The sequence below is a fragment of the Gavialis gangeticus genome, unplaced genomic scaffold (assembly GCF_001723915.1).
Source record: "Gavialis gangeticus isolate Ggan-Ray unplaced genomic scaffold, GavGan_comp1, whole genome shotgun sequence".
NCBI classification, from domain to species: domain Eukaryota; kingdom Metazoa; phylum Chordata; order Crocodylia; family Gavialidae; genus Gavialis; species Gavialis gangeticus.
This window is the reverse complement of record NW_017729025.1, coordinates 28,348,190-28,360,914: the sequence shown is the minus strand read 5'-3', so window position 1 is coordinate 28,360,914 and position 12,725 is coordinate 28,348,190.

Sequence of the window (12,725 nt, the reverse complement as noted above, 5' to 3'; positions counted from 1 at the left end):
TTATTTTACCTGATACAACTGAAATTAGCCTCCGAGTTTGCTGATCTTATTGTCTCTCTGACTTCAATGTGTCATATGTCAAGGGTTGAAATTTGACATGTTGAAATATATGATAAGACTGGTGTTTAACAATATTGGAACTGCAGTGTGGGCTGCATGTCACGTTGGACCAGAGCTATGTTGTTTGTAGATCTCATCCATGAGAAGAAGGAAGCAATGTCATCTGCAAAGACACTGGTGTTCTCTTCTAAATCACTGCTTCATAGCCCCAGGCTTACGTCTCTCATTTCTTACTTCACCAATGGCCATTGGGGGCAGTGAAGGAATTTTGTAATTTTAGGCAGGATTTCTTTACATTTGGCCTCTAAATTGTGAATACAGACATTAGTATTGGCTTATGTGGTGGGGACACAATACAACTAAAATAAAACCTCTTAACCTAAAATTCTTACCTGAAATTAAACAATAAATAAATAAATAAATAAAGGAAGTTCCTCCTTCAGGCTGAAACAACTCTTCCTTCTTTATCTGAATAATTCCAAGTCCCTTAGCCTATTGAAATACATGGGCTCAGCCCCTCCCCACCATACCTGCTACATGACCTTAGATAGCAAACGTTTTTGAAATAGGGTCCATGCTTCTTTTCATGCAGACCACAGGGCATGTTTCTGATGTACAAAAAAAAAAATCAATTTACTAGCTTTTCTGAAGTGACTAGTTTTGGAAATTCCCTGGGGGAGGATGGGGAGAATCTGGAAGTGACGTGATTTTTAAGAAATTGGGGACCTACCTGCCGTCTGAAATATATAGCTTTTTTAATGTATCAAAAATATTGAGGGACTTTGAAAAAAATTGCCTTGTAGCTAAAGCACAGTTTTAGGATTCATGAGTCCTAGATTCTGTTCCCAAGGATGCATTATATTTCCCGCAGCATTGAGCACTTAGTGCAGGGGTCAGCAACCCCCAGCATGTGTGCTAAGCATGGGACACAAAGCCATTTTGCTAGGCACGCCACCACCAGCCTGGGTTCTAGGCAGCTGCTGCCAGCCATGAAGCCTGGGCTGCTCCCAGCAGGTGGCTGGGAAGCTGCAAACCCTGCTGCGAGCAGACTGGGCTCCGTGCTTGGCAGCAGCTACACAGAGCCTGGGCCAGTTGCAGCCAGGAGGCTGTAAACATCTGTCCTGGGCTCTGGCATTAGCTCCATACTGGGAGGTGCATGCTTGCTTCGGACTGGACGGTGGGGGAGCTGCCTGAGGCAGTGCAACCCTGGCCTCTCCCCCACTGCTGGCACAGAGCTGATGACTGGGTTCTGGAGCCTGGCGCAGCTGTTTGTAGCCAGCCTGGGCTCTGGGCAGCTGCAGCTGCAGCAGACAGGCTGCAAACAGCTGTGTCAGGCTCCACAGCCCTGGCATCAGCTCCATGCTGGTGGCAACTGCATGTGCACCTCAGAGTGGACAGCGGGGGGGCTGTGCTGCCTCAGGCCCTATCCCCACCATCCGCTCCAAGGTGTGCATGCACCCACCAGTATGGAGCTGATGCCAGAGCCTGAAGCAGCTGTTTGCAGCCTCCCAGCTGCAGCCAGCCCAGGCTCTGGTAGCTGCTGCCAACCATGGAGCCCAGGCTGGTTGCAGCAGGGCTTACAGCTAAGTCCGCCTGACTCCCACCTGCTCGGAGCCCAGCCCCAGCCCAGCCCCCCACCAGGATGACATTGGTGCTGCCCCTTGCCAGGAACACTGCACCTTTTGCTGGCTTAGCTGTGCAGGTGGGTGGGTGGTTGGGCTGATGGGCAGGCTCTGGGCGTTGCCCAGCCTTGCTACAGCCCGGGGGCTGGCTCCCTTGGGAAGCACAGGGGCTCTGGCAGGACCAGGGCATTGTTGGATCAGACTTTGTCCAGAGGCTCTGTGCACCTGTGCATCTGGTTCTGTGTGTTTGTCTGCCTCTGTCTGGTTTTATGTCTGTGTGGCCACACGTGTCTGGTTCTGGATGTATGTGTGCATGTCTCTGTTCTGGTTCTGTGTGTTTGTGCATGTGGTTCTCTGTGTGCATGTGTGTGTGTCTGGTTCTCTCTTTGCTCTCCTTTTTCTTTCTCTTTCTCTCTCTCTTCTTTCTCTTATTTGGCTCTTTTCTCTTTCTCTCTCATTGCAACATGCTCAACAAAAAATGAATGCACAACAACAAAGGCAACATTTATGATTATTGAATATACTAATATGCAGTGTGTCCGCAATGTACCCCCCCACACACACACACACACAATTTTGTTTTTCTGGCATGCTGGCACTCTGGCACCTTCCAAGGTGTTTTTTTCGGCACTCTGGCCAAAAAATGTTGCCTACCCCTGACTTAGTGTTTTCATGCCTGGGTTATTATGTCTGCAAAAGTGAAGGTAATAGTCCTCTGTAACCTCAAAGAACTATTGAAACAGTTGGTGGCATTTAAACACTATAGATGCTCAAAGTTCCTATAGTTACTGCTGTTTTGGGGAAATATGCCATTTTACTTCTTTATATTTGTGTTTATATGACGTCTTTTGTTAATGAGGGAGAATGTGTTAATTATGCCTCACATATACTTCCCATGTGCTGGAATGTAATTTTGCTAAAAAATATTAAAACTTTTAAAATATAGAACAGAAAATTAAAACAATCCTAAATATTGAATTTTTAACCAAACCTTTTACCTTAAATTTGAGAGGATACATGCCTATTAACTTGCTATTAAAACATGCTTACCTGACAAGGCTGTTTCTAAAGATGGTGGGGTTCAAGTTGTATGCTGCTGGGTGCATGCAGACCTGCAGCTTCGGCAGGAGATTCTTGAGAAAACAGATCACAGGCATCCAACTTCTCAATATGCCAAAACCTTTGTTACATCAATTGGACAGTCTAGGAAAGCAGTAGAGAAGGGGCAGTAGGTAACTGGCAGGGTAGATTGGCACCTTATATACTAAGTAGATCTGATATATAGCATAAGCTTTTGTGAGCCTAAGCTCATTTCATCAGATGCTGTGAAAGGACATGCACAGAGAAGTGTATACGACTACCATTTGAGAGAGGACAATGTGACTTTTTTAGCTTACGGAAAGGGAGCACTTCGTCATTTGCAGCCTATGTTACTTTGCTAAAATAAGGCAGTAAATCTAAGAGCATTCAGGTCTTATTCTTACAATGCACTGAATGTTACCCTGTGGTGCCAAATGTTCTTTTCAGTTTGGAAAATAGTCAGTAAAGGCTTTTAAACAGAATTATAAAAAGACACAGCTTGGTCTGGTCTTTCTCTCTCCCCAGGCCAAGTGTGGATGCAGAGGAATATTCTTGTTCTGGGAAGGTGCTTTTGGGGGGTTGATTTTGAGTCCAATGTGCCTGTGTTAGATGAGGCAGGTTGAAGAAGTGCATCAGGTGCATGGAGCAGAACATGGCGTGCTTTGTGATAGTCCTGAGTAAAACTTCATTCCCACTTGTAGTTTTACCTTGTTTTTTTTTGTTTGAAATCTCTTTAGTTGGCTGATCTCTTTCCTGTAAGTGGGTGGCCAGGGAGCTAGAATAAAAGTCCCAACAGCTATCTAAGACCTGTACTTAGGACTGGCTCTGTTTTCAGACAAATATACTAGGAGTACTGGGGATCAATCAGCAAAGCCATTTCCAGCTTCCATCAGTTAGAAGGGGAGAAAGGACACATTTTTTCCCCTTTAGTAGCCTTTACTGGCTACAGTGGGCAGATTCACTCTGTCTTCCCTAGAGAACGTCTTTTGTTTTTGCACCTCTGCACCCACCCCACACTTTAGAGCGGAGGGGGACAACCTTTGGCAGGTGTGCCACAAATTCAGCTCCACACCCTTGCCAAGTGCCACTCCGATGTCCATTTTCTGTTGCCTGCCTTGCATCTCCCTGATCTGGTGCCGGTGCTGCTTGAGCCACCTGTGCAGCTGGTTAGACACCCCTGCTTTAGAGAAAGAAAAGTTCTCTAGTTTCAGAGAAGTCAGGTGCTTGCTCTGAGTCATGTGCCATGTGAGTGCTGCTCCTGGCATACATTTACATGGCATGTAAATCCTGGTTTGTTATGCCTAGATCTTTCTCATGTTTTTTATGTGGCCTTAAGCACAGACACCTCAGCTGCAAAATGACAGGAAAAGCTCTTTTTAGTGTCACAGAAATGTGATATTTAAACAGGATTTTGGTGCATTCTCACTGTACGCAGAAAAGCCTTTAGTTTGCCTGCTGTAGATAGGTGTTCATGTTTCTCTAATTGTTTTTTGTTTCTTAGTAATCAGTGATTGAAATCTAGTTGTTTAACTGTGCCTGTTTCATTGGGAATTGATTACAGTTCTGAGGGGTGTGATATCTTGTATGAAATTACATTCAAAAGCAAGGAGAACATAATTTTAAAAAATTAAATACTGATTTCAAGCAGAAGGGTGTGGGCAGAATTTAATTTATGCCTTTGGTGTTAATGTCCTATATCTGGCAATCTCTACTTTTAAGTGTGATGTGAATCAGGTACTTGCAGCCGGCTGCTTCAGAGAGAGGTTCTTGAAAGAATGGATACAAATGATCGTGTCATGCCAAAAGCTTATAGGTGTTTAAAAAGGATTAGTAGGTAACTGCATTTGATTTTTGGTAGGCGCAGTTGCATTTGTTCTGGGATTTTTTTTCTGAGGGTGGAAGTCAAAGAAATCTCCAGCAGGAAGGGGCTGGTTTATACTTTGAAATCAGAACTGTGTTGCTTGCAAATTAATGCAGCTTTTAGGTTTTGTTCCTACATTGCACACGGCTGAATGTCACACAGGGGAAAAATACTCTTTCCAATTGAAAAGGCTTTTGGGGGAAAAGAAGGCAGCAATGGATATCTGACATGTGGTCTGTTCTTTCCCTCATCCCTCAGAATTATATATCTAGAGGAGTGGTTTTGTTTGGGGAGGTTGCTTTTGAGGCACTGGTTTGAATGTTCACATGGCTGTGTTAGGGAGGCAGCCAGCTGAAGAAGTGCATCAGGTGCTTGGAGCAGAACAGGTTGTGAAGGCGGCAGGTGAGGAATTGATTCCAATTCACATTCAATTGCCTTACTTTGTTTTTGCATAAACGTAACCCTGCTCTTGCCTGGAGCTCCTCCTGCTATAAACTGATGGGATTATTCATGGGCCAGGGAGGTAGAAAAACAACCGTTTGGCTAAACCCCTTTCCTAAGAGCTGGCTTTATTTTCAAACGAGACCAGGTAAGTTCAGAATATGGGGCACAAACCAGCCAAGGCTTTGGCAGCTTCCACCACTTGGGAGGCGGAGGAAGCATTTTTTTCTTAGTAGCCCTCACTGGGCATATCTACACATGCAATTAATGCGCACAAATAAACTCCAGAACTTATTGCTCTAGAGTTTTTTGCTCCCTGGCATGCCATTTAAATGTGTGCCCAGGAGCAAAAAAACTCCAAAACAATTAGTTTCAGAGTTTATTTGTGCCTAGCACATGCCCAGGTCAGCCTGCCAGCCCAGGGCTACTCCAATGGGGCTCCATGTGCTGTGGAGTGGCTGGCTGGGGCACCAGGGTGCTTCAGCACAAGTACTGCCTGCTGGCTTGCTCCACACTGAAGCACCCTCATGTCCCATCACCATCTACACATGCATTTAAGCACAGTAATTTACTGCACTGTCGGGTTGTATTTGTGGCTGATGGGATTATCTAACAGTGCAGTAAATTAGTCTGCACTGGCCTAATTGCTGCACACATGCAAATAGTGACTCTTTATTGCACAGTTCATTAGTCTACTGCACAGTAAAGCACACATGTAGATGATGTGCCCACTCACTACTGTGGTCAGCTCAGTTTTAAGTTTTCCCTTACCTTAGGTCTCTTTTTCTGCCCCAGCCCTCACCTTAGACGGGATGCCAGCTGCCCATGTTTTGTGGCTGCGGTCCTAAGATGAAGCCCCCCAGGGGCATAAACAGTAATACTGCAGAGGTGAGCATGGGCAGCAAGGCCCAGGGCCCTGTCACATCCCTCAAACAATTCTCCTCTATCTGTATACTAGCCTCACGCATGTCAGTGCTCACACCCTCCTCTTGAGCAACATGTTCTGAGTCTGAAGCCTGTCAGCAGGGTCCTCTTGGCTCCCCCTCCTCTGGCCTAGAGCCTGACTGCAGTACTTTCTAATGTGCACACACACACATGCATGCATACACATATATATACACACAGGACCTGAGCCTGAGTCCCCAGCCTGACAGTAGTACTCCTCCCTTCACCCCAAAGACTGAACTCTAAGCCTGAAAGATTCCTCTCCCCATCCCACAACACCTGAGCCCCAGCTAACAACAGCACTCCTCTCTTTCCACGTCCCCAGAAGGGCCTGAGCCCCTATGCTATCAGCAGCAGGGCCTGTAACTAGGGACAAGGTCCTCTGATGAACACGAGGAACCAAGATGAGTTTGGTTGGACATCAGCCTCAAGGTCAAGGTTTGTCTTTCAACTGAAAATGTGTGTCATGAGCCAGTGACTTCATGGACACATTTTAAATACTAAACAGCTCAAGTCGGGAAGGATGTTTTGGGTAGACAGTCATTAATAGTTGATTTTCCCATTAATGTGTTGAATTTGATGTTAATGCTCATTTTCTGCCTTGTAAATAAAGCATTGATGTTGGGTTTTTTCCTGGTCTGGGCATGTTCCATCGTAGCAGAGCCCTTAATGCACTGCTTCAGGGTGATGCAGTAGGATTAAGATTTATTTCTAGTCATACAAGGTGGAATTCAGGGGTTTTGCCTGTCTTGTGCCATCTGGATTGCTTTGCATGCAGTCTTGGGTCTCATATGAACAATTGCCTTACTCTTGGACTATCAATTTGCATCATACAGGAGAGAATAGCAATTTTTTGAATGTAAAAGAATTGGTTCCATAGAAGGATTGCTTGAGAATGGAAACGTTCTCATAGATGTAGTGATGTGGCGTTTTTAACTTTCTGTGAATTAGAACTAGAAAAAAAAACAAACCCTTGGGACTTGATTTGCTCCCATTCAATGGGAAAATAATCCTGTTGGCTTTAATGACACACGACCAAGCCTTGTTGAGTAAGTATTTGTGTTCACTTCTGGCCAGCCTACTGAATGCAGCTGGAGAGACCCTGCTTTCAGTAAATGAACCCACTTCGAGCCATTCTGATGGTTAGACTTGCTGGAACCTGAACTAGCTTGTTCAGAGGTGACTGGTTGTTCTTGAGTATTTCTGCACCGCATTGTGCACTGGAGACAAGCCCAGAGAGTCCTTGCCTTTCGATGCTGGAAAGCTTGTCTGTCAGCTCCATCCTCTATATGAGGAAGAAAAATATACTGGGGAAAACAAGAGGATATTTTGTGGGGTATGGAAAAAACATTGAAGAGGAAGTGGGGAAAGAACATGGTAGGGGAACCTTCAGAAACAACCTTCCTTCTGACTCATTTTCTCAGGGACTTGCAGCTGACTGATGATCTTAAATTAAAAGTCCCAAGACCTCTGTGCTTTCCCAAGCCAGACTGTGAGAGAAGAGAAAGCCAGTGGCAAAATGGCACAAGGCAGCGGGGAAAAGCTCTCTGGCATGCTCCTGGCCTCATGTAGGTGCTTGACTGACCTTTCTGAAAAGACCTGTGGGTAGGAACTGGGCAGGAAAAATGTATAGGTGGGAAGGAGAGTTGAATGAAGGCAGGGCTAAGCTTTCTCATGTACAGAACTGCCTTTGAGTTGCAGAAAAATAGATGAGGAATTAATGCTACTCAAGTCACAAGAGAGCCATGGTTTGGCATCTAGTACTGGCACAACTACTGTCAGTGATACAGTATGTATCACTGAAAATGGAGAATGCCAAGGGATTGCTTCTCTGCCTAACCTGAAGATCTGCCATGGGGAATCCACATACCCATTTCTAGGATGTTTCTCCATTTTCTGGCTGTCTTTCCATGGAAAGTTCACAGCCCTGCCAGTCTACTGGCCTAAAAGTAGAATACAAGGACCTGGTGGCTGTTAAGTATCAGAAGTGTCTTAAATGCATGTTTAAATTAGATATTACCCTTTTGGTAGAGGACCTTTTATTAATTCAACACAAGTACCTACATAGAAAAGTTCCCTCTGTCTGTTTCCCACTTTCTGAGAAATAAAATCTTCTTAAACTTGTCTGTATATGTCCCTTCTTAATGTAAGCTCATAATAAGGCCAGCATTTAGAAAAGTTGTTTTCTCCTGAAAGGTTTGGTACAAGTTCTGCTAGTTAAGTATCCTTGCAATAGCCCTTTCTATAAGATTTTAGCACCGGATATCAATTAAATTCTTCGAAAATAAAACTTTATAATTTCAGACCTGGATTTCCTTCCAAATTCTCAGATGCACAACTTCAGTCTTAGGTGGCTGATTTGTTAAATATATCAGTAGTTTAAGTGGGGGAAAAAGGCAGGTTAATAATCAGTAGTGTGATTTTACGCATGCTAGCACCTACGCAACTTTTTCCGGTGTATAAAGCAGAGTGCAAGAATCTCAGTGGGGATAGGGACGTGGAATTTGAATATGATGCAAGATGAGACCTAAGAGCCTGTGGAGGGAGTAAATGGCATAGCAATTTTATAGCATTAAAATGGTGCTGGGGGGGGAGGGTGGAGTTGCTGCTTCCTACTGAAGCTATTGCTTATTTAGCTTATGTGGTAGAGGACTGCCTTTGTTCTGAAACGGAGCATTCTGGATTCTTTATGTGCTGCTCCTCTAGGGGTGAGGCGCTTAAATGTAACTTCATCCTGGAGAGCAATGTGTATTACTGCTAGTGGAGGAAACTTGTGTGGTTAGTCTTATTCAGTGAAAGTCAGTGTGGAAGCAGGACTCGGATTCTTATTTTCTAAGTCCTGCACTCAGATCATCAGACCAAGCCTTTCCTTTCCACAAAATGGTCATATGTGTGTAAAATACTGAGATACTGCTGAGTGTGCAGTTATCTATAGCAATTCTGACCATCCATCCCTTTGGGACAGCTGTGACTCCTTTTAGAAATGGCAGCTATATATGCCCAAGATTTCTGATAGTTGGTTTAGGTGGTCCAGTGTACATTCCCCTTAAATAGTTCTTAAATATCAGCACTATGGATGGGTCAATTAGACATGGTAGAAGGCTTTAAGTGAGCTATGTAAGTCAAATTTGCAAAAACCTTTTAACATAATTAGGAAAAAAACCTTTTCTCACTGTTTATCAAGAATGTCCCCCGCTTTGTCCCTAATCCCTTTTATGTGAAGATTTCGAAGTGTTTTGGAAATGCAAACAGGTCCTTGCAGTTGCCACAATGAAGCAGCTAATTATTACCCTCCCTGTAATATGGGTGTGAAGCTGAGACACGTGGAGGTTAAGTGACACCCAAAGTCACAATGGAGTGTTGTGTCAGTGCTAGCCGTCAACTGTTACCTCCAGACTCAATGCATCACTGTCTTTTCTGCTGTCAGGAGGATGTGGGGCTGAGTCTTGATGTGCTTACACCACTGTTACGAAGGCAGAATGACTGGATTTGCATTAGGCTCAACCCCATGAGAGCAAAGGATCAGCCTGGTTTATTTCTTGGCTTTTTCATTTATTGTATGAATCCTTTGGTTGTATTTCATGTTCCCAAAAATAAACCCCTTCTTTCTGAAATTCTATTGTATGGATTTAGGCAAGAGATTTCACCCTGTCCCACCCACTAAGATGTGGGCCAGGTTTTAAGCCTTTCCAGATTGCTAGTGTCACGATTGCGCTCTTCTGTTCTGCAATTTGCAAGCAGCTCAGTGTCATAGCCTGGGGGGTGTTGTTTGAATTACTCTGGAGTCAATGCTCCTGTAAAATAGACTAGACGGGGATCGACTGGTCTATACATGCATCTATTTTTTACCCAGTGCCAAGGCTGTGGAAAATGTAGCATGTAATGGCATGAAATAATGCAGGAAAGTTTTCCCAGTGTAGCTGGCCTGATGATCCAGCAGATAAGTGTTGGGACTGAAGGCTAAAAAGGGAATGCTATTCTTTTACTGAGCAGCATTCCCCTGCCATGGGCAATGTAAGATGAAGGCCTTAGTTTTTCTGTCTCACCCTTTCTGTTACATACTTCTCTTATGCTTCAATCTGTCTTCTAGTCTTCATCCACTCTTCCATCTTTCTTCCTTCAAGGCCTTCCTTAGCACCCACCTCTTCTGAGCAAAACACTTTAAGATCAAGAGGTCTTTTAAGATGAGTTGTTTTCATGTATCAGAAAGACTAGATATCAGGAGGTGCTACTTCATGGTCAGGGGGGCTAGGATCTGGAACCAACTTCCAAGAGAAGTGATGCTGGCTCCTACCCTGGGGGTCTTTAAGAGGAGGCTGGATGAACACCTTGCTGGGGTCGTTTGACCCCAGTACTCTTTCTTGCCATGGCAGGGGGTTGGACTTGATGATCTACTCAAGTCCCTTCTGACCCTAGAAACTATGAAACTATGAAAGGCTTGGACTGATATCAGAACTGAACATGTCTGAGCATTTTAGCTCTTCCTTGGGCAACTGTTTCCTTTGCAAGGGTTGTTACTAACAATCATAAGTGTCTGGAGTGCACAGGCATCACAAGTCACAAATGGAATAAAGCTTGAAGTTACTAAATTGCTCAACTGAAGGACAAATGTGAAAATATTTCTACTTTTTGGGAACTTCCACATTTTTGTTTCTTTTAAAGTGTGGGGCAGGGAAGTGCAGCGAACTTCAGAGATGTATGTCCGGTTGGTGGGATGGGTGGGCTTCACTGTCAAGCCCTAAAGAAGGGAAAATGCAAGAGAAACGAGAGAGGAAATTGTAGGCAGTAAGGGAGGCTTAGGTCTATAGTGTCTGCAAGGATCAGAATTCCTAACGATGACCCCTGGCAAAGTCATTATGTGGTCATGACTTTGTGTCCTCAGGACTGGTTCCTGCAGGGTGGTTGTATCAGCGCAGTTACGTTGCAAAGAGGAGAAGCTTTGCTGTGGTAAGCTCCAGTTCATAGTGGTGCAACATGTGGGCACTCAAGGTTTGTACCATCTCTGCTGCTTTGGTATAGTTCCCTCTTCATGCAAATACTGTTGTGTGGAAACTGTCTCCCAGGAAGGGCTTCTGCTTGGGTAGAAATGCAGAGACATAGTTGGCACAACACCAGCAGAGTCTCCCTATGCATTTGTGCCTGAAAGCTTGCAAAGAACATTTTTTCCAACTGTTCAGTTGGTCTAATAAAAGATATCACATTTACCCAAAGAACCTTGCCTGCCAACAACTAGTTGAGATTTTTTTCAGTCCCCTAAGTATTGCTATCTCAAAATGTGTTACCATTTTTTTGCTTTGTTTTGTTTTGTGAAAAATATCAATCATTGAGAATTCTTAGTTATATTTGATTTATTTTCTTTAAAAAAAATTTTAAAAAAATCTGAGGACTAGTATCAAAACATTTTGATAAATCTCTCCTTATTGAAAAGCCAGTTTTCAGTAAATCAGAATTTTCAATTGCTGTTTGATAGGAGTTTTGATTGTAAATAATTGAACAGAGATCCATGGAAACGGGTTAATGTCACACCCTGCACAATGAGAGTGACATCAAAGTATTTCACTGGCAAAGAATTATTTTGAGCAGCTCTCTACCCAGTTAATGAAGGCAGAAACCTTGGCTGGACTTGTACCATTCAAGAGGATTTTTATTAGGTTTACTCTTAATGACTTCATAGATTTCATAGACATTTGGGCTAGAAGAGACCCCAGAGAATCATCGAGTCCAACCCACCGTCCCAGGGGCAGGAAGTCAGCAGGGATCATAGGATCCCAGCAAAATAAGCATCCAAATGTGTTTTGAAGGCGTTCAAAGTGGGTGCTTGAACCGCCTCCGGTGGCAGTCTATTCCAAACCTTGGGGACTCGGACAGTGAACAAGTTCTTTCTTATGTCCAGCCTGAACTGATCATAGTGGAGTTTGTGACCGTTCGATCTTGTCATCCCTTGGGGGGTCTAGTGAACAGTCGTTCCCCCAGATCCTGATGAGCACCCCTGATAAGCTTATAGGCGGCTACCAGATCACCCCTGAGCCTGCGCTTTTCCAGGCTGAATAGCCCCGTGGCTCTCAGCCTCTCATCATAAGGTCTGTTTTCCTGACCTCTGATCATGTGCGTGGCTCTTCTCTGCACCATCTCAAGCTTCTCCACATCCTTTTTGAATTGTGGAGTCCAAAACTGGACACAGCTGTGACCTCACCAAGGCCGAGTACAAGGGGAGAATGACATCCCGGGATTTGCTTGAGAAGCATCTATGGATGCAAGCCAGTGTTTTGCTCACTTTACTAGCTGCAGCATCATACTGCAGGCTCATGTTCATCTTGTGGTCAACCGTGACCCCCAAGCCCCTTTCATCCGTGGTGCTAACCAGCATAGCACTACCGAGCCTATAAGCATGGTGCAAGTTTTTCCTCCCAAGGTGGAGAACCTTGCATTTTTCCATGTTGAACTCCATCAGGTTCGCATCCGCCCATTTCATGAGTCTGTCCAGATCTGCCTGGATCACCCTCCTGTCCTCAGGTGTGAATGGTTTAGCCCAGAGTTTGGTGTCATCAGCGAACTTGGCCAGTCCGCTTCGGACACCAATGTCCACATCGTTGATGAAGATGTTAAACAGTATAGGCCCTAGGACAGAGCCTTGTGGGACCCCACTGGTCACAGCGCACCAAGATGATTTGCTCCCGTCGACCACCATCCTCTGGGTCCTACCACAGAGCCAGTTC